The sequence below is a fragment of the Rhipicephalus sanguineus genome, chromosome 7 (genome assembly GCF_013339695.2).
Source record: "Rhipicephalus sanguineus isolate Rsan-2018 chromosome 7, BIME_Rsan_1.4, whole genome shotgun sequence".
In the NCBI taxonomy this organism is placed as follows: Eukaryota; Metazoa; Arthropoda; class Arachnida; order Ixodida; family Ixodidae; genus Rhipicephalus; species Rhipicephalus sanguineus.
In genome coordinates, this window is record NC_051182.1 from 68,492,890 (window position 1) to 68,515,390 (window position 22,501).

Below are 22,501 nucleotides of genomic sequence, written 5' to 3' on the forward strand. Positions count from 1 at the left end.
ATAGGATTTTCCAGCTGGAAATAGAACCCACCTAAATTTATAATAATTTCTGGGGTTTCACTTGCCAAAACCGACATGATTATAAGACCCACCGTAGTAGAGGGCTCCCGTAATTTCGAATACATGGGATTCCTTAACGCGCACTGACATCGCATAATACGCGGACCTCTAGCATTGCGCCTCCATCGAAATGTGACCGTCGCGGACAGGATCGAACCCACGTCCTTCGGGTCAGAAGCTGAACACTGTAACCACCGTACCACTGCGGCTGCCCCACCTCAATTCTTTCGACCTCAAGCTTTTGGGAAAACACCATGGAAACATATACAAAACGAGCACTTTTCAGCTTAGTGTGATTGGCTCCAGTGGGAGAGTTCACCTTGCACTTTGAAACCTTTGATGTTGTGCCCGTTCTGCTGCAACATGTCATTTATAATAGCCTTGCTTATGTTCAGAAGGCTGCATTGTCCAGCAGCACATATATTTTGTCAACAAAGCTGGCCAGGATTTCGTAAGCTTCGTTGTAGCGCGGCAAAGGACAGAGAAACGTACGACGACATACAGCGCTATGTGTCGTCGTACGTTTGTTTCTCATGTCCATATCTTTTGCCGCACTACAACGGAGCTGAAGGAGCTGACGGCCGCGCTACAACGGAGAAATGACCCACTGCCAACAACTCTACGTAGCGACCTTTATTGACAGTATTGTTTATCTCTTTTGTGGGAGAGTTCAACAATCTAGTACGTTGCCTATAATTTCGGCACGAATACGTTTGCCAGAACACTAGTCAGCAAAAAAAAAACGATACTTCAATTGAAGCATTTAGTTTTGTGGCCATCCGGCAGGTCAGTCATTGTGCAACGATATCACCTCTGCGTTTACGCTTCCAGACTGCGTGCGCGCCTGCTATACAAGGCGTTAGCATATATAGCCACTTTATCAACGTTGTTACTTCACATTTGCTCCACTCGATCATGATTAGTCGCGCAAACGTTTACGACACGAACGACACGACCAGAGCGTCCATCTTAGTAGCCGCCATGTTTGTTGTTGTTGTTCATTGCATTTTTCATTCAGCATTAGTTACGCACGTATTATGCGTGAGCTTGTGTGCATTGCGACTAACATAAACACAATTCAGTTAAACTATTAACGTCTTAGAGTAATTCTGCAAGTACTTATAGGCGAAAGAGCAAATTTAATGCAGGATATAGTTCGAAAACCGACGACCGCAGTATCGTATAGCCCACGTGATAGGTGTGTAATGGCTGTTGTGTTGGCCCGAGAGGTGCGCGTTTTTGTGCAGTGAGTGAAGAATTGGTTTTAAAGAAGATTTTGTGTAGAAATCGCATTAATCCAGTTGTATTTTGGAACAGTTCTGCGTGTGGAAGGTGTTACGACTTAAGACCGTCAAGCGCTCCCTGTTGGTTTTCTGTTCTACGGGTCGTGGTGATCCTTCCGCTCTTCCCCGTCCGCTTGTTCCACTTGAAGGTAACTATAAACTTTTTTCCTCTCATCTTTCAGTTGCAATTATAAGCGTGCGTGCATGCGTTCGTTCTGATACCGAAGGGCTTGCTTATCATGACGTGACAATCACTTGATTGTTGTATGCAGTGTTTCTACGCGTGAAGTACCGTACGTGTGTTTTTTGTTGCCGTAGTCCCACTGGAAAAGCTTGTGCCTTGTGGTCATTGTTATAGTAGTCAGTGTGAGATGCTGCAAGCTAAATGGCACAAGTGGCAATGACAAAGAACCCGTACTTAACTAGTACCTTGTGTACACGTTTTTTTATCTTTTCGTGCTGCTTAACTTGCAGCTTGTTGTAGAGTTGCACATTTGCACATCCAAATTTGTGCTCGCTCCGTGTGTCCGCTTCGTATGTCTCTACCGATCGGCCATCTCGACCCATCTTTTTACAGCGAAAGCTGTTATGAGATCATTTCACCGGCCGTTTTTGGCGCCGTAGTTGTCCGCCGCCGCCGCCGCCGGCGTCCGTAACCAGTATCGCTCGAAATAAGAAAAAAAAACGAAATAAGAAAGAATTCCAGGATGGAACGAGGTTCGAACCTGGGCCCTCTGCGTGGGAGCCCAGTATTCAACCTCTGAGCCATACCGGCGCTTGAAACTGCTTTGCAAAAAGGTCCTATACAGGCTTCATGTCGGGAAGTAACCACATTAGCAAATGCAATATAGCGTGGTAGAAGAGTAAAATAAGCACCAAGCGTCGCACAACGCGAATTCTGTAACCAGGCGTCACACAATGCGAATTGCGCAACGAGTAGGTTGTTGAATGCTTCCAACCCATTACAAAGGGATCTGCCATAATTCTTCATCGTCATCAGGCACAGCATCAATAAAGTGCGCATAATGCCTTACATGCGTTTAGCAGGTACCAACGCTCTCCGTAGAATGACGAAAAATGGCACAGTGCCTGCTGCCGTACCTCTCAAAAATTACAATGATTTATAGCGTAGTGGGTTCCTCGCAAGTGCACTTGTATTGGTTGCCAAGGAAGCCCATAAGCGCATGATCCATTTCCTCGGAGTCTCAGTAAAATTACAATGATTTATATCGTAGTGGGTTCCTCGCAAGTGTACTTGTATTGGTTGCCAAGGAAGCCCATAAGCGCATGATCCATTTCCTCGGGGTCTCAGTAAAGTTCTTCACCCCCCCCCCGTCTCTCTCCCACGTCAACGTATGTTATACAGCATGACGGGAGAGGGAAATAGCGACTGGGCGTCAACCAATGCAAATTACATAACTGGTGGGCCGTTTAAAGCTTCCAACCCATTACAAAGAACCGAGCCATAATTCTTCATCGTCATTAGTCGTCGCGTCAACAAAGTTCACATAATGCCTTACAGACGTGTAGCTGGTGCCTCGCGTCTCCGCAGAATGAAAAAAAATGGCTTAAAAGGTGCTTCCCACTTTCACAAAAATTGTGATTTATGGCGTAGTGGGTACCTTTCTAGTGTACTTGTATTGTAGCCCCAAGAGAGCTTACAACGGGCTCTAGAAACGCCGCTCTTCCAGCTTTCGCTGTGACTGTGCTGCGGTTTCAGCGCAGGCCTGGCGTTTTTTGTGTATGTGTGCGCCCAGTTTTCAGTTTTGTGACTGAAATCTATCCGACGTGATCGTGACATGAGCGCGTCCTTTTACTACAAATGCATGTTCGCAAATATGTCGTTGCCTCGATCCGCATGTCATTCAATGATCGGAAAACAGACACCTCGTAGAGGGGCAGTCAGAGCGCGCTGAGATTTAATTAACCGAACCTACAACCTTCGGAAAACACGTCCGATGCTCTACCAATTGAGCTATAACGACTGCCACTTTCCCATCCACTGTATTGGGTAGTTTACGTTTGTGTAATCCTGGGAAGGGTGTAGGTTCGGTCCCTACCAGCCGCAACATGATTTTTCATCCACTTTAAGTCCTTTCCATTTATGTCATAATCTGCAATCTATACTACAGTTAAAACGTGCAAATAATGTCACCTGTATATTCCTCAGCTTCATTGTCTGTGGATTTCATTTAGGTTGTGTGAAATATCTCTGAATTGCTTGACAGGTATAGCGCATTCTCCTTAATGCTAACTGTGAAATCTGAAGGCCTTGCAAAGAGCAGAAAGAAAGTGCAGTGAACGCAGCTTTTTGTTTCACATGGCACTGTGAGCACAAGCTTCCTAAAATGCTGCGGATTACTTCTGATGTGATGCAAATGTTTCTTGTGCTGGGCTTGAAAATACAAAGTAAATAAAGAATTACCTATAATCTACCTTTATTTATCTATGCACACAAATTTGTGGACGCCAGTCACACTGAATATGCAAACACGCTTGCTCAACTATGATTGGTGTTATAAAAGGGCTTGGTGCAGAGCTAGCCGGTTCATTACTTGAGAAAACTTGGTGTGGCGCAAAGAGGACAGGGATGAAGTGAAGACACAACTGCCAGACGCGGCCACCAACTTCCGACTGTTTATTAACAGAAACCACGCCGATTCATATAGGCTGCCGAACAAGGTAATCTCGTTACAGAAATAGAAACATCGACAAACTAACAATTCATCATGAGCCACTGAAACAGAGTCGTGGCATGCGCTAGAAACTGCACTGATCCGAGTTGTAAAATTATGCCAGCACACATGAACACGTGTCCATCACAGGATCAGTCCGAGTGAGAAGCAAAAGGGGCAGTGCGCAACCTAAACTTGACATGTCTACAGGCTATCTTTAAAAAAATATCTTCTTTCTCAGTTAAATCTATTGATGGTGCACTAAATCACTGACTGTCGCCCTTTTTATTAGGAATGCCTCGATTGTCTCTCTTTCAGTGCAACTGCTTGCTCTCCTTAGAAAAGTGGTTTGGCTGAAGTGTAACGCACAACCACAGCCCTTGCAGTGGTCTGCCAGGGGCCCGCCCATCTTGCTGCTGACCGCCAAGCGGTGCTCCCTGGCACGATCGTTGGAACACCAGCCCGTTTGGCTGATGTAAGTACACTCTACCACAGCTTAGGGGAATATTGTACACCACATTGCTGACACACTGGGTGTCACTGGCTGGGATCTTCTTTATAGTGCATGCAATACCTTACGTTCACTGGTTCTCGTACAATATAAAGATTGCAGTCAGATACAGTATGCGCATTGTGTTTTCTGCTCCATGCAATCTAGCCAGGATTTGCCCCTTGATGGCAAATAAGCAGCCGGCTGCATGCTGCAAGAAGCACGCCACGCGATACACCGAGTGTGTCAGCAATGTGGTGTGCAATATTCCCCTAAGCTGCGGTAGGCTGTACATAGGACAAATGAGCCAGTGTTTCAATGATCGTGCAAGGAAGCACCGCTTGGCGGTCAGCAGCAAGATGGGTGGGCCCTTGGAAGACCACTGCAAGCGCTGTGGTTGTGCGCCGCTCTTCAGCCAAACCACTTTTCTAAGGAGAGCAAGCAGCCGCACTGAAAGGGAGACAATTGAGACATTCCTAATAAAAAGGGCAGGCAGTCAGTGCGTTAGTGCGCCATCAATAGATTTAAGTGAGAAAGAAGTAAGGTTTTTGAAAGATAGCATGTACAGGTGTCAAGTTTAGGGTGCGCGCTGCCCGATTTGCTTCTCACTCGGATTGATCCTGTGATGGACATGTGTTCGTACATGTGTGCTCGCATGATTTTACAGCTCAGGTCTATGCAGCTTCTGGCACATGGCTCGACTCTTTAAGTGGCTCATGACGAATTGTTAGTTCGTCTATGTTTCTGTTTATGTAATGATTACCTTGTTTGGCAGCCTATAAAAATCAACATGGTTTCTGTTAATAAACAGTTGGAGGTTGCAGCCCGTGTCATTTCGTCCCCATCCTCTTTGCGCCATACCAGTTTTTCTCAAATGGTGGTATAAAATTGCCAATGAACATAAAACTGCTTGACAAGTTTGTTTCTGGGGGTAAATTGCGGGAGGCTATTTCTGACAGGTATACATGATGGTGAATGGAGCTGAAGTAAAGAAAAGCTATACCAAAACAGATTATAGCAAACAAGTGCTAGCTTTTTCATCTGATGGTTTTACCAGAATTACATATTAGCTAGAATTATGCTAGAGACTACTCAGTTTACACATTATAACAAACAAGTGCTAGCTTTTTCATTTGATGGTTTTACCCGAAATACATATTAGCTAAAAATATGCTATAGACTGCTTACTTTACACATTAGAGCAAGCAAGTGATCGCTTCTTCATTTCATAGTTTAAGCCGAATTACATATTAGCTAGACTTATGCTAGAGACTGCTTATGAATTACAGTTAAAAACGAACTTCACCATGCAACGTAGTGTTCTTTTATTTGGCCTGGCACTGACAGCCATGCTCGTTTTTTAAATTTTATTAAAGGCACAATTTTAATTCCTATATAACTGAAAAAACCTACAGTTATAAAAACCAAATGGCTGCCATGGCAAGTTGTGTGTCCCTGTCTGATTTTTCTGCATTTACGTCACTGTGGAGTTTATTAAGTTGATTCCTTTTCCACTTACTGCATGTAAATGTTTCTTTCAGATGTTGAAGCACAACAAGCCTGATCAGCGCCTCCTCTATTTTTCTGTGCGTGGGCGAAGGAGCGGAGCGCAATGGGAACCGACCGTCGGTGTTAGTGCGGCTTTTAGCCGCCGGGCGCCGCCACCGTAGCAGACCCGCCGACGCGTCGTCGCTCGCGAAAACGAATGTTGCGGGCGCATTCGAAGCTGCTATATGGTTCAATTTTCGGTTGTATTCGCATTGTTTAAAGTATAATTAAAACTTGTAAACTGGAATCATGAAGCACTTGTCCTTCTGGGCAACCAGCCCATTTCGAAGGCATGTCTTTCGCGGCTATTTGATCGAGACGCTCGCGCGTCGTGTGCTAGCCCGATACCAAAGAGCGCATGCCAGTGATGCGCGGAAAATTGTTTTGTCACCGTTACGTTCGCTTGACTGAGAGTCGGTTTTTGACTGTCTGAAAGTCGAATTTCGAAAGCAGCATTTGCCAAGAGCTAATACGGAAAGCTTGGGCGCTTAAAGTTCCCCGATGCGTGCTACCGTCTACAGGTGTAGCACACTATGCGCAAGCCTGGAGTTCATGCGCTAAATAGCATGAAATGTCACTAGACTGCTTCCAGGGACATTCGTGATCACCCGTTCTCTTCGTAAAGCTTTTGAGAATTACGTTTGTTGCCACCGGGAGAAAGTAACAGCTGGTGCCAGAAAAAGAGGAACTATGCCAAGTGATTCCACCATTGCTCAGCTTAAACCAGTTAAATCGTGGTGGTACGAAAAACAAAAACAGCTACATATGCCGCGCGCTTCCTGCAACACTGACCGATTTGTGTGAACAGCCGTTGTCGTTCAAGTATAAGATCGTAGTGCCGACTCTCAACTTGAGCCAATGTGAAAGGCGTGAAAAATGGCGCGGCCTGTTGTTAGTTCCTTGAGCTTGTCTTTCTATTTGTCGACGGATTGTTGTAGCCTCAGTATCTGGCTCCTCAGGTATCTCGGAGGGAGGCAGAAAATTTTCAATACATTGACTGAAAGAAAAAGAAGAAGATGGCTTTCGCCTTTCAGTCGTCTTAGATGAATGTATAAGGGACCATGTGAGATTTTTTCTTTAACAATAAAGGGAAATAAAAAAAATTTCGGCAGATGCCACGTACCGTGGGAATCGATGTTATGCGAAGCATGCGCGGGATGGTGACTGTGGCGTAATTTTGACAGTGAGCGAAAAGTTACGGAATGACGCCAGAGAAATATGGAAGTAGGATATGCACACTATTATGTTGAAGAGTCGCATACGTATTATATATCCAGTTCTTTACAATTGCGTAACAATGGCAACAGCAACATGGATGTTACCAACACCATACACGATAAGATGATATGTACTGCTTGTATTCATCACTACTGGATAGCGCGAATCCGAACAGGACAAAGAAGGAACACAGATGCGTAGGACATGCGTTACTCGCAAATAAGCTTCATTCGGGAAAATTTCCCTAGATATATAAACAGCCAGTGGCACGCGCAGGCGCACTGCAGGTACGTTACAGTCACAGTTAGAGTTGTTATGCTTATACTTGTCCGTTATGACGGAAAACGTATGCACGTTCCACGAACCCGTGTGTAAGTATATACGCAGAAGGGGTTTTTGACAGTTCTTGATGGAGGTCATCATCACCGTGATCAGTGAGCACCAGCAGCTGGACCGGACTTGTAATCTGATCCGTTCGTGATCGCGCCTACAGAGGAGTGTAAGTGTAGTGAAGTGCGAAGTATAGTGCAGCTGGTGGAAATCCTGGATGCCGATTACGATGAAATGATCTATGATGCCTCCTGTCGTGGACGCGTTCGCGAGGTCTTTTGATGCCCTCTTCCCATCCAATGCGTCTTTCACGAAGTGTAAGGACCAAGAGTTGTTGGGTCTTGATAAATCAATGTTGAATTCACTGGTAATGATGAGAGGCCTGGTACTCTCAGCAGATTTATTGTAGGAAGCGCTGACGCCGGTTTTTCCGTAACCCACGTGGTCCGCGTCGCGGACCACGTGGACGAGTGGATAGTAGTTGAGCGTCTTCCCGGGGTGTTCTGTGTTCAGTTTCCTCACTTTCCTTGCGTCCGCCGCGGTGGTGCAGCGGCTAAGGTGCTCGGCTGCTGACCCAAAATCGCGTGTTCGATCCCGGCCGCGGCGGTCGCATTTTGATGGAGGCAAAATGCTAGATGCCCGTGTTCGGTGCAATCTAGGTAAACATTAGAGAATACCCGAAGGTGAAAGTTTCCGGGGACCTTCGCTAAGGCGTCTCTCATAATCATATCGTGGTTTTGGTACATAAAACCACAACATAATTATTATTATTGTAACTTTCCTTCCGTGTCAGTGTGTGCGTTCGCTGTTACTGTGTTGGTTGAGACTCTGTATCACCTGTGGCACATACCCGCATAACATTAACTCTGGTTTACGGGTATGTGCCACACGTGACTGAGAGAAAGGGTTTCATGATGTACGCGACAGTTATTTTGCGTTATTCATGTCATGACCAGCGAATCGTGTTCGGTATACACTGCTCCCCTGCTATGCCAATTTTAGTGTATTACAAGCTATGGAGACGACCAGGAGAGCGCCCTGACGTAGGCGGATAGATAGATAGATAGATAGATAGATAGATAGATAGATAGATAGATAGATAGATAGATAGATAGATAGATAGATAGATAGATAGATAGATAGATAGATAGATAGATAGATAGATAGATAGATAGATAGATAGATAGATAGATAGATAGATAGATAGATAGATAGATAGATAGATAGATAGATAGATAGATAGATAGATAGATAGATAGATAGATAGATAGATAGATAGATAGATAGATAGATAGATAGATAGATAGATAGATAGATAGATAGATAGATAGATAGATAAATAGATAGATAGATAGATAGTAACGGCAAAGTGCCTGAGGTTCGCTAAGAAATGCTTTGCATTTAAAAAAGACAATCGTCACTAAGACAATCGTCACTACTTTCAGTTCCATTTGCAGAGTGGAACAAAGCAGTATGACATACTAAGGCATTGGGGCCGTTGCAATAGCCTGAAATAGAAAATAAAACGCGAATACTATTAAACTCGAGTGCAAGTATCGAACCGGCAGCACGGACTGACAAACTGCCTGCAAAATACGTATACAGCGGGGACGGAAAGACACGCGAACATGCGGCATCTGCATTCATTGCTGTTTCGCATTTACTTCCAAGTGGTTATAGCCTGGACGATTGATGAAAAGACAGCGTCATCCATGGCACAATAAAAGACCATCTAGCATCTTTTTATTGCCACCACGGTTAGAGCGTAATGAAAGCAGTGTGCCGCTATGTTCGTGTTTCATTCCATCCCCCTGTACCTGTGAAAGCTTGCAAGAAGCACAAATGCAATTAAACTCGGATGCAAACACGAATTCGTGAGCTTCGATATACGCGCGGCCGTACAGCGCCAGCTTCGCGTAGTCTACTTGCACAGCGCCACCACGCGGCAGCGGCGAGCGGACGCTGAGCGTGCGCTCGACGGCCCGAGGAGAGCGTTCGCCCAGGCACTGAAAAATAGAGGAGGCGCTGGCCTGATAGAAGAGGACATTCGGGATGTGTTCTTGTAACAGCTGCTGCAGATGGCATTGCAATAAATTTCTTCAAGATTCAGCAACGCTATGATTTCAATTTGTGCAGTTTACCGAACCAGTTTGCCTTGTGGCTCTACAAGGCAGGCACCAAAACAGCTGGCCAGCATCCATACCAAATTTATGAAAACTTTCTCAACCATATTTCACCTAGCTATGACTCGAAGGGAATCTAGTTTACTCCTGTCACCCTCTGGAACTACGTAAATGAACATGTCAGCAGGGAGATGCTCTCAGGTCCAGCAGGAATGTCTACTGGTTCAAGCAAGGAGTCCAGCAATTTACAGTTGAGACTAACATGTGTTCCTGCTGGAAAATCATGCTTTCCAGCCAAGAGTGAAATCTTTTCTGGCTGGAAAATGCATGCTTTCCAGCTGGGAATATGCTTTCCAGCTGGGAATGACTTCCAGTTACAGCTGGAAAATGTATGCTTTCCAGCTGGGAATATTTTCCATTTCCAGCTGTATTATTGAACCGAAAATTTTCCCAGCTGAAGATATTTCCAGCTAGAAAAACCATTCCAGCTGGAAAATTAACCAGCTGGGAAAATTTTCTGGTTCAATAATCAAGCTGGAACTGGAAACTTTTCCACCTGGGTCGCGAGGGAGTAATGAAGAGATAAGCGAAACTGTTTCCGGGAGCTTCCCGAGAGCGAAAAGGGGCAGGTGGGTATCACGTTTGGTTCAAGGTCCCTAGTCGTGCAGCGCGGCAAGGTGCGCCGAAGGGAAGGAATGAGGACAATTTACAGCGACAAAACTCGGAGCAGGCGGTCGGTACGTAAACAGACACACAGATGAGGAACGCGGTGGTTTTCGCTTGTGCAACACAGCACACATACGAACCTGAGGGCAGTGTCCCAAATTAGCTACTGGGGCCTCCGCAATAACTTTGCGAGCGATACTTTCGTCGGCTGCGAACACCACCCCTAAACTACACGGACGTGATGTATACGCACGCATTAAAGCGCTAAAGAAAAAAAAAGCTGCAGCGAGCATAACAACTATCCCACTAATGTTACTAGCACGCATAAGTTAAAGCAACACGCAAAAAACACTCTGAAGACACGGTTGTATGACTCGCTAATCCGAGTTGGTCAGCTTTCATAAGATAGTTGAGGTAACGTCAGGCAGTGAGGCACGCACATATATACTGACGTGAGCAACCATAACTAGCGAACAGCTCCGCTTTTGGGAGGTGACGCCGCGTCGAGCGACAAACTGTAGCCCGCCCACTAATATAAATTTATTATCGTAACCATTTCTCAAACAGATAGCCGCAGCAACGAATGGCAGCAAGGAAATCAGCTGTTCGTTCAGCAGTTTCAAATCATAACGGTCAACGACAGCTAGTCAAATCAAAATATTGTGAACATTTTGGGAAATATATAATAGTGAACGTATTGCTACATGCATACTGCCAGCCCCTTGCACCATGCGCGTGTGCGCCGGACGAAGAGAAGGAAGATCTCTCTCTGCTCGGGCTCTTGGCTGAACCGGTCAGCGCTGCAACCACTCCTGTAAATATATCGTGTAGATAGTCTACGGACTACAGTCTACCGAGTCGTCATTCACGTAACTTATTTGGTGGAGGTGGAACGTTTCCCGTCCTCACCACGAAGCTTCGCAGCGGCCTCACCGTCCAGTCTCCGGCCATGGCTACCACTGACAACAGCTCGTCTCTGTCTCCAGCTGCGGCGCTCACCACAACGTACCTTACGGTGTCCCACCCCCGCGACCCCGGTACATTTTCCGCCCAAGCTGGCCTTGACGTTGACTACTGGCTCAGCATGTACGAGCGCGTTAGCCAAACTCACCGATGGGACCCCACCATGATGCTTGCCAACGTAATATTCTACTTGGGAGGCACCCCGCGTGTCTGGTTCGAGACCCATGAGACCGAGCTCACCAGCTGGGACATTTTCAAGGAGCGACTACGCGACATCTTTGGGGACCCGTCCGGTCGCCAAATGACAGCGCGAAAGGAGCTTGCCACCCGTGTCCAGTCATCGACCGAGTCGTACGTCTCGTACATTCAGGACGTACTCGCGCTGTGCCGAAAAGTGGACGAACAAATGTCCGAGGTTGACAAGGTGGGCCACGTACTCAAAGGCATCGCGGACGACGCCCTCAATTTGCTCGTCTATACAAATGTGTCGACCATCGACCTCATCATTAAGGAATGCCGCCGCTTCGAAAGGGCGAAAAGCCGCCGCGTACTGCCTCAATTCGCTCGGCTACCGAACACGGCTGTCACATCAACGTGCTCCGATCTCGGCGCCACACCACCCTTTGAGGAGAATGTGACGCGCATCGTTCGACGGGAGCTTGAAGCCGCAAGTCCAGAGCCCTTCCACACACCTCCCTTTGACCAAGCCGCTGCCCAAGCACCCCCCACGGTCTCTGTTATCCAGGCCGTCGTGCGGCAAGAAATTGCCAATCTCGGTTTCCCTGTCGCCTGCTCCGTCTCTCGACCCGAATACCGACCGACGCCAACGAGCGCACCCCGCAACGACTCCTATTTTCCTCCAAGATCCCGCAACCCATCGGAATGGAGAACACCCGACGACAAGCCCATCTGCTTCCGCTTGCACCGAGTGGGTCACGTCTCCCGTCACTGCCGCACCACCTGGACGCCGCCTTATTGGGGCCAATTCTCGTCGCCTTCTCGCCCATACGCTGCACCTCACCGGTATTCGCCCAGCCGTACGTACGCTGCCTCTGACGCACCCAACAGCCGCCCTACTGCTCGGTCACCGTCGCCCCAACGCCGTCGTTCCCCGTCGCCTCAACCACGCCGCTATTCCTCGCCGCCGAACTACGTCTCGTCCCGGACGGAAAACTAGGTCGTGCAGCTCCTGGAGGTAGTGCTGCATCATTTTCGTCTGAACCAAATCCTCCGTTGACGCTCCCTACGAACACGAACTTAGTTGATCTGCAAGTGGACGGTATTTCTATGACAGCGTTAATTGATACTGGAGCTCAGGTGTCTATCATCAGTGCGCATCTCTGCCGTCGACTTAAGAAAGTACTCACGCCTGCTACAACTAAAGCCGTACGCGTCGCCGATGGCGGTACTGTTGCCGTCACAGGAATGTGTACCGCTCGAATAAGCATTGCCGGCCGCCACGTTCCCGTCCTCTTTACCGTGCTCACCAGTTGCCCTCACGACCTCATCTTAGGGATGGACTTCCTCTCGACACATTCTGCCCTGATTGACTGTTCTGCCGGTACTCTTTGCTTGGAACTTCCTCTTCTGCCCGATACTAGCCCCAAGCTCCAGAACAGCCTTTGTACCACAGAATTTATTCGCATGCCGCCTAAAGCCCTGACATTCGTCGAATTGGCAACGTCTTCACCGGTGCTTGACGGGGACTACGTCGTCACGCCTATTGCTGATGTCCTTCTGGCGCGCGACATCACTGTACCACATTGCGTTGTCACCGTAGCCGCTAACCGGATACATCTCCCTGTTGTAAATTTCGGTTTCACGAAGCAAGTGCTACCCCAAGGCATCTCAGTCGCCACGCTCCGATCAATATCAGATGACCACGTCACCATTTTCGCTGCCGACGTGTGCTCAGATGTTCCTTGTCGCCCGCCGGATACCATACGCCTCGACATGAAATTACGTCACATGATCGCCCCGGACCTCGAACCTGAGCAATCAGCCGCTCTAAGCCACCTTTTGGCTTCTTACCGCGACATCTTTGACGTCGATAATCGACCACTAGGCCAGACTTCTCTTGTAAAGCACCGCATAAACACCGGTGATTCTCTTCCCATTCACCGCCGACCATATCGGGTGTCTGCCGCAGAGCGCACGGTCATTCAACAAGAAGTGAACAAGATGCTAGCCAGAGGCATTATTGAACCCTCATCGAGCCCTTGGGCGTCTCCCGTCGTGCTGGTTAAAAAGAAAGACGACACGTGGCGCTTCTGCGTTGATTACCGCCATCTTAATCGAATTACGAAAAAGGACGTTTACCCTTTGCCCCGAATTGACGACGCTCTTGATTGCCTACACGGCGCGCGCTACTTTTCTTCAATAGACCTACGCTCTGGCTACTGGCAGATTGCTATGGACGAGAAAGACCAAGAAAAGACTGCGTTTGTAACTCCCGATGGCCTCTACCACTTCAAGGTTATGCCGTTCGGTCTGTGCAACGCCCCAGCCACGTTCGAGCGTATGATGGACTCTCTGCTACAAGGATTCAAATGGACAACCTGCCTTTGTTACCTCGACGATGTCCTTGTATATTCGCCTACATGTGAAACCCACCTTCGGCGTTTGGCAGCTATTCTTGACGTTTTCCGCAAAGCTGGCCTCCAATTGAATTCGTCGAAGTGCCACTTCGGTCGCCGGCAGATTACAGTCTTGGGCCACCTCGTCGATGCTTCAGGTGTGCAGCCGGACCCAGAGAAAATTCGTGCAGTCACGAGTTTTCCTGTACCCCAATCAGCCAAAGACGTCCGGAGTTTTGTGGGACTCTGTTCCTACTTCAGAAGGTTCGTGGAAAATTTTGCAACAATCGCTCGACCACTCACTGAACTTCTGAAGAAAGACGTGCCTTTTACGTGGGGTCCCGCTCAAACCGCCGCTTTTTCTCGCCTCGTCACACTTTTGACAACGCCGCCTATATTGCCCCGCTTTGATCCATCCGCTGCGACGGAGGTCCGAACCGATGCTAGTGGTCACGGGATCGGAGCCGTCCTAGCCCAACGACAACAGGGACACAACCGCGTTATCGCGTACGCCAGCCGCCTCCTTACAGCTGCCGAGCGCAACTATTCCATTACAGAGCGTGAATGCCTTGCTCTTGTCTGGGCAGTCTTGAAGTTCCGCCCATATTTATATGGCTCGCACTTTTCTGTAATAACGGACCATCATGCGCTCTGTTGGCTTTCCTCACTAAAGGACCCTACTGGTCGTCTTGGTCGCTGGGCTCTGCGACTCCAAGAATATAGCTACACAGTGACGTACAAGTCGGGCCGCCTACACCAGGACGCAGACTGCCTGTCTCGCTACCCGGTCGATGAATCGAGCACCATCTCTGACACCGACGCCGACGCTTGCGTCTTTTCGCTTTCCTTACTAACAAACATCGGCGACGAGCAACGCCGTGATGCGTCCTTGCGTACTATCATCGAACGCCTAGAATCATCGTCTACCGACCGGTCCCATCGCTCGTTCGTCCTCCAAGATGGTGCACTCTACCGCCACAGTTTTCACCCAGATGGACCAGCCCTGCTGCTTGTTATTCCGAAACACCTCCGCTCGGCTGTCCTTCACGAACTTCATGACCTTCCAACGGCCGGTCACCTTGGTGTATCGCGCACTTACGACCGCATCCGCCGACGCTTCTTTTGGCCAGGGCTTGCACGCTCCGTCAGAAGAAATGTGGCGGCGTGTGAGAAATGTCAACGCCGCAAAACACCATCGACGCTTCCCGCCGGGTGCCTTCAACCCCTTGACATTTCGTCAGAACTGTTCTTTCGCGTTGGCTTAGACCTACTTGGCCCGTTTCCCGTGTCTTCCTCTGGCAACAGGTGGATAGCTGTGGCCGCAGACTACGCCACGCGCTACGCCATCACACGAGCTCTTCCAACAAGCTGCGCCACCGATGTCGCCGACTTCCTCCTACACGACGTGATTTTGCAACATGGAGCTCCACGCCAGCTGCTTACGGACCGTGGCCGCACATTTCTGTCGAAGGTCATAGCCGACATTCTGCGGTCATGTGAAACGAGGCACAAGCTTACTACGTCCTACCATCCGCAGACAAATGGCCTCACGGAGCGTCTCAATCGAACACTTACAGACATGCTTGCGAAGTATGTTTCCTCCGACCACTCCGACTGGGACCTTGCTTTGCCATACGTGACATTTGCGTACAATTCTTCGCGCCACGACACTGCTGGTTACTCTCCATTTTTTCTGTTGTTCGGCCGACAACCAACGTTGCCCCTGGACACCACCATCCCGTTTCCCGCAGTACCGCCCAGTGAATATGCCCTTGACGCTACACCAGGGCTGCCCATGCACGTGAAACCGCCCGCACTCGCCTTTTGACTTCCCAAGAAAACCAACGGCGGTTGTACGATCGCAGACACCGAGACGTACACTTCTCGCCCGGTTCCTTGGTCCTGCTGTGGTCGCCCACCCGTCACGTTGGGATGTCGGAAAAACTGATGTCTCGATACACAGGTCCATACAGAGTCGTTCGTGCGGTTACCCCGGTAACTTATGAAATCGCTCCTGTCGCCTCGTCGCCTTCATCTTCCACACCGGCCAGCGATATCGTACATGTCGCACGCTTGAAGCCCTACCACTCTCCCAGTGAAGTTGACATCTGATGCGCCGAGACGGCGCTTCTGCCGCCGGGGATTATGCTACATGCATACTGCCAGCCCCTTGCACCATGCGCGTGTGCGCCGGACGAAGAGAAGGAAGATCTCTCTCTGCTCGGGCTCTTGGCTGAACCGGTCAGCGCTGCAACCACTCCTGTAAATATATCGTGTAGATAGTCTACGGACTACAGTCTACCGAGTCGTCATTCACGTAACAGTATAAATACCTGTGGTCAGCAGGGATTCTCAAGAAGTGTTCGCCTTCATTCTCCAAGGAATCGAACCACTTCGCGGAGCAATATAGGTGCGACATCGCTGCTCCTCGCTGTGGTTGTAAAGTTTGCGTTTCTATGCGCTTTCGTGCTTACCCGTCGTCTGCTTGTGCGCTGCGCAGGCTTTAGCGCAGCGTGATGGCGGCGGTACCTAGCGGAGCCACACACAGTCACGTCTACAAAATTTCTTTAAAACCGTGCCTTGTAATACTCGTGGCTGGTTATAGTTTAATGCAGAAGCACGTTTTTGTTTACTACTGTGCACTACCGTGGCCGCGTTATTTTATTTTTATTAGGCTTACTGAGGCCTTGAATTACCGCCCCTACCAGGTTCGCTGCAATCGTTTCGAGGCTTGCGACGCCCCACGGCCCGGACGCCAAACTGCCATCATGCCTCGGGCCTGGCATGGGGCTAGAAGCGAGCGTATCCTGCCGGATTTCTACTTGTAGCCTAATCTAGCACAAGTTTAGAGCACAGCAAGCGTGATTGAAAGTGGTGGGTTACCTTCGCGACACGCACTCCTGCCGCTACTGTCGTTTTGCCCGGGGTAAATGCTGAAGACGCAGAAATGAAGTGTATTATTATTTCATTTGCATACACAAATACACAAAGGAGAAAAGAGAGGCAGACATTGTAGTGTTCAGTTTGTTAGCAATGACAAATATAAACACGCAGCAGATACAAAACAGTTTTGGCGTCATTCCTGACTGCCAGCAGCAAGTTATATTTTCGTCCACTTTACTTACTTTGCGATTGCGGTGGACTTATACCAACAAGCGCAGCACTTCTGAAAAACTCTATTTTATTGTAAAAAAGAAGAAAAAGAACCTCACCAACGAACGTCTGCCCAGTTCCCTCGTGCACTGTCCGTTTGTCTGCTTTCTTTTGCCTGTCATTGCACACCCCTCGCCAACGTTACTAGAACAAACTCAGTTTCAAAGCTCCGTATCTCCGCCAGCGGAGGAGGGTGGTCCGAACGGCGGTCGCGAGAACTAGCGGCGCTGCAGTTCCGTCTTGCGCCACTATCGGCGCGTCGTCTGCTGCCACGGCATAACGCTGCGGTCCGCCGCGCAGTTGCTCGCGGCAACTGTGCGGCAACTTTCTTATTGTACTAGTTAGGTGGATACTTAGGTGGATATGCATAAGGTCGTTTGTATGCATTGGCCCGCGTGCGTTCTTGATTGATTGGTTAAGAATCGATGTTCGATCTCTATTGCCACGCCCACTTGTTTTATTTTGATGTATTCGGGTTTGACCAGCAAGGACGGTTATCAACGCTCGACGCTGTCCGCGAAGCAGTGTTCGAGAAGCTCCGCGATTGTAGCAGATCGTTTTGGTAAAATTGCGCGCCGCACGCGAATGTTCCAGCTTTGTCGAGAGATAACGCCGCCACCAGCGATATCGCTGGAAAATTCGATAGCGCCTGTAAAGAAGCCGACGCGCTATACCGCTTGTCAGTTGATCGACGGTCGACGCTCTGCTCGCCGCTATTAGTGTATTGCTGTAGTTTGACTTTCAGTTTCCCGGCCACTAGTTCGGCCAAATAAAGAGTTTCATCTCGGACCTGCTGACTGCTGCATTCGTCAACGTCACGACCCTGTGACAATATTTGAGCTGTCTACATTGCGCTTAACTTCCAAGCATAGGAGTTTCTAAGCGAATGAGGGTTTTCAGCGTAATTTTTATAACTACCACTACAATTTTAGCCGCTGCCGTCTTATCTAGACCAAGAACAACCCAACACGTTCGTAAAAGCCTTTATAGTGTACAAAGAAGCGTGCTTACTCGAGATACAAAAACGTTCTAGAAAAACTGTACTCATTTTGTCTGCAATTTATTGAAAAAAACTTTCTTGAAAAACATCACCAATGCTTTGGAATGTTTACAAGACATTCGCGACGGTTAAAGAGATACTGGCCCAAAATCGGAAAATTTTACGAGAACTCGGTAAATGAAATCTCAGTGTGCGATAAAATCGAATAAATGTCTTCTCTGAGCAATTTTTTCAGCGGATAGTTGTATTTTCGGTGTCTCATCTTTCTACGTCGCATCCTTATACGGTGCCTTAAACAATTCGAACAGATCGGCCGTGATGTGAGCACCGAACAGTTATTCGCGCGTACTCTGTCGCTAGAAGAGTCGTCAGTATTCAACTTCAGTTTTTCAACTTCACCGAGCAGATGTTCCATGCCCGCAGCACTTCTTACACTGTACCACAGCCGTTTGCGTTTCGTGCTGTAGCCGTCAACTACAATTATCTTTTATTATCTTTTCCACAAGTAAGTCTCCGTTCCCGAAGCAAAGTGTGGGATTGGGCTTGTTGGTATTCCATTATTAAACTGCTCAGCGCAAAAAATTTGACACGGTAACACATAGAAAAGACGAGGACCAACGCTGGTTCTCATCTTTTCTATGTGTACCGTGTCAAATTTTTGCGCTGAGCAGCCCGTTCCCGAGCCGGCGAGTGTAAAATATTCCGCACATCTTGTTCGATACCTCGTCGTAAAATCTCTCGAAAATCCACTGCTTTAAAGGCATAGCGACAGCTGACAACTGATCGAATGTCAGTGTGATACAACTCTCAGTCTCGGTAGCGTATATAGGTAAACGCCTGCCTTTCGTTTTGCTGTTCTATTTCTGGCGGCTCCTCCAAACTGGGCACTGGGCTTTCGCAGGACGCCGTATGGTTTGGGGGGGATTTGCGCCTAAACCCCGAACATTTTGGCTTTGAAATGTGGGGTGGAAGTGCAGGGAACAAGCGCGGCACGGCACCAGACGCGAGTTCCCACTTTCCACGTCACGTGGGATCAAAACTTCTTGTCCCGCAACGACACGACGATAGTGCTTTACAATGTCGTCACTCTCAAAATGAACGCCACAGACCTTGCATTTCGCAGTAACCTTCCTATCTTCGCGATGCAAAGCTTGAATGGCGTAGGGTCTTTTGGAGGTCCGAAGAAGTGTCGTGAAGCGGAGTCGTCGTTGCGGTAGCCGCTCTTGTAGCCCGGCGCAAAGCAAGTCGGCATACCGCACCGTGAATCTGTTCGCCCTCGTTACACTTCGTACATCATGCACGTGTCTTTGTACAAGACGCTAAGCCTGGTCAAGAACAGTCGCAAAAATGACGAGCGAACAAAACACAGACTTCGCTGTAACCCACGTGCGCTCGCACATCGGCGGCGCCGATCACAACAAGCGCCAGCCGCGGGAGCTAGACTAGAATCACTGGAAAATTTCAGAGTACCGCAAAGGTAGGCTGCACGCGGGCAACGTTGGGCGGCGGCGGCCATATCCCTTCCGGACCGTCCGGCGCGTTGGTAGCGTGTGTTGAGAAGTGACCGATCTTTTCGCCTCGATGCCGTGTTACGCTCGGCGTTACTGCAATATGTGTGTGTGTTTCTTCAAAAGGATATCAGAAGTGATTTCGAGTCATCGACAGTGATGAATCGACTGCGCGGTAAGCGGTGTAGCTAATGAAACGTGCGGCGAATGTTGCCATGTGCTCGCGAACTCTCTTCGTGGCTTCATCGGTCTCTTTTCGTTTCACGGCCGCAGGGTCGTAGCCAGGGGGGGGGGGGGGGGTTGGGGGGGTTGAAACCCCCCCCCCCCGAAATTTTTCAGTTTTGCTGGCGTATATATACAAGCGCACATACAAACGCACGCACGAACATACATAAAGTATGGGTGAACCCCCCCCCCCCCCCCCGAAAAAAATTTCTGGCTACGCCCCTGCACGGCCGGGTGTGTTCGCAAGGTCCGGAGCTGTATAGTTGCATTAGCGTAATGACCGTACGAGATGCCCTTTATTTCGATACTTGGTGAACGTTGACTGTTTTCGCTAGCTTTGCGGTCGGTGTTCAGGTTCACTTCATAGCGCATTCGAGAACATTATCGAACATCGAGAACATTCAGCATTGCGTCCTTCGACTGATCGCTGACGCATACCTTACTTGCGCACCACGCTTGCTGTTCAGCTGGGTGTTTTCTGTAATAGAAGTGGTGTGTGTACGGTAAGTGGAAGTTGTGCGTGAAGTATTTGTCTCAGTTCGGAACGCCAGCAGCCGAACGCACGGGCGAATCGGCGTGCGGTAGGTAAGGTGCATTTTATTTTGCGAATACATTGTCATTTCCTAACAGATACGTAGAAAATAGGCCATCAAAAATGAATGACGTCACTACTCAGTTGTTTCATTTCCTATTTTTTGTCTCCTTAATATTCCCAACGTTACAGTGCATTTGCAAATATTTTGCTGTGTTCCGACAAAGGGTTTTTTTTTTTTTTTGGCGTTGCCAGCGCGTAAACATCTAGGGTTCGGTTTCTGCACTGCTTTTATTTTCAACTTTTTTTTTTCGTAATGCACTCTTGTTAAAACTTCCTCGGCGCAGTGCTTTATGTTATTTTGATCAGAAATAGCACATCCCGAAACTTTTTAACGCGCATGCTACTGCAACACAGTATGTGTATACGAGCTAGGGCTCGCATGAAATCGATTCCCTCAATGCGTGGGAGGATAAGCCGTTTTTTTTTTCTTTTTTGCTGTGACCATTTCTCACCCACTAAACAGTATTTTAAGGGCGCGCTCGGCGCAATGCAGCATTAGCAACATTTTTCTTTAAAAAAAAAATACGCATAATCAGATTGCCTTATATCAAGTTTATCAACAGAGTTTCACGCTTCAGTTTTGCGCAGTGGCAAATGATCACGCGACAATTGCCTTCAAGGTATACAGGAAACAGTTATTATTTTAATAAGTCTTCGATTTCGCTCTCGTGCGTGACACACTTATAACTCGAAATGCATGCACAATCTGTTCAACAGATCGAGATATAAACAGCCAAGCAAATAGAAAGGTATGTAGAATGTAGTTTTCAATATCGCTGAACATAGCGAACCGTAAATGTGAAGTATCCTGTTGCATGACATCTTTTCCAGCAAAGTTTGTGTAGTTCACTGCAGAAAGGAGTGTTCTTCGAGGGGGGCGAATTCATTCCGCGGCCAACTATGCAGCCACGTACAACGACGCTCTTTGAATTAATGTTTCCCACACGGAATTCAAAAATATACGAAATTCCCGGAGTAGCTCACCAGCAACGTTCGGTTACTGGTGAGCTACTCTCTGGCATCTGCATGACGCGTTTAAAAAAACGACGAAGTACTAGGGACCGTGGTACTGCTAAATGTCCGGCCGCGCTCTGCATTCAACGCGCCTGCACCCAAAGCGCTTGGAAGGGATATGGCGGCGAGAGGTCTCGTGATGCGGGTAAGCCAATCGCATCGGCGGCGGCGCGCGGAAAACAGATGCGATACTCTGAAATTTTTCTAGTGACTCTAAGCTAGACGTGACTGCAGCGCCACTAGTTCTCACGAACGCCACGCGGCCCGCCTCTCCGGCGGAGCTTTTAAACTGAGTTTGTTCTAGTAACGTTGCCCCTCGCTTTCTTTTCTGGTAGCCCGTGCGCGGAGACGAACACGCGCAAACCCCAAGAGGGACGTTCCGAGAATTGGGCTTTTTTTTTCCTTTGCATTCACCCGATTCACCGCATACTCTCGCAGGATTGGACACCTGCTATGCCATCATACACCTGCTTTCACGCTGTCCCGTGCTGACGAGACAGGCTGAGGGGGGCAAAAAAAAAGGCTTGCAGATGGTGGCGTATGGTTTGAAGTTAGAAAAGTCATTCTGCTCTGTAGTCAAATGTTTTCGCATGCTACAGTCGGAGAGACGGGAAGCTTTCAAATTCAGCGCCTTGGTTTTTTCCGTCTAGGTGGCACTAGAGAAAGCTTTTCGTTTTAGTGATGGGAATAATGTAGATTGCTCAGTATTTCGGCAGTATTTGTGCGTGATTCGTGTCTATAATTATATCAGGAGACCGCAACAGCTATATTTCAGGCTAGGCATGCTCAGATTTCAGCGCTATTTGACGATTACAGAAGTTTTGTTGACGTTTGTGGCACGATAAATTCAGGCAATTTACGAGCTTCGTTAGGCATTTCTGTTTGGTCTATTGAAAAACGCTACACTGAGGAAATAAATAGGAGGCTCTAGTTACTCTACGTGCAAATTCAGCAACATAACTTCGGTAGCTTTCCACAAACATTGGCCAAAAATTGGCCAATATAAGTAAAAAGGAGAGGCTCGTACATTAATAAAATTGAGCATTCACACGGAAAATCTTGTCCTCTAACCCG

At 48.3% G+C, this 22,501-nt stretch overlaps 1 protein-coding gene across 1 annotated transcript in view; it reads right to left on the minus strand.

Annotated features, from left to right (window-relative positions):
- Positions 1-774: 774 nt before the first annotated feature.
- Positions 775-22,501, minus strand: part of LOC119399510 (alkyldihydroxyacetonephosphate synthase, peroxisomal) — a 470,712-nt gene continuing 448,985 nt past the window's right edge. The window contains exon 19 of the transcript XR_007416870.1: positions 775-784. The gene's annotated coding sequence lies outside the window, so the exon portion shown is untranslated. The remainder of the gene's footprint in view (positions 785-22,501) is intronic.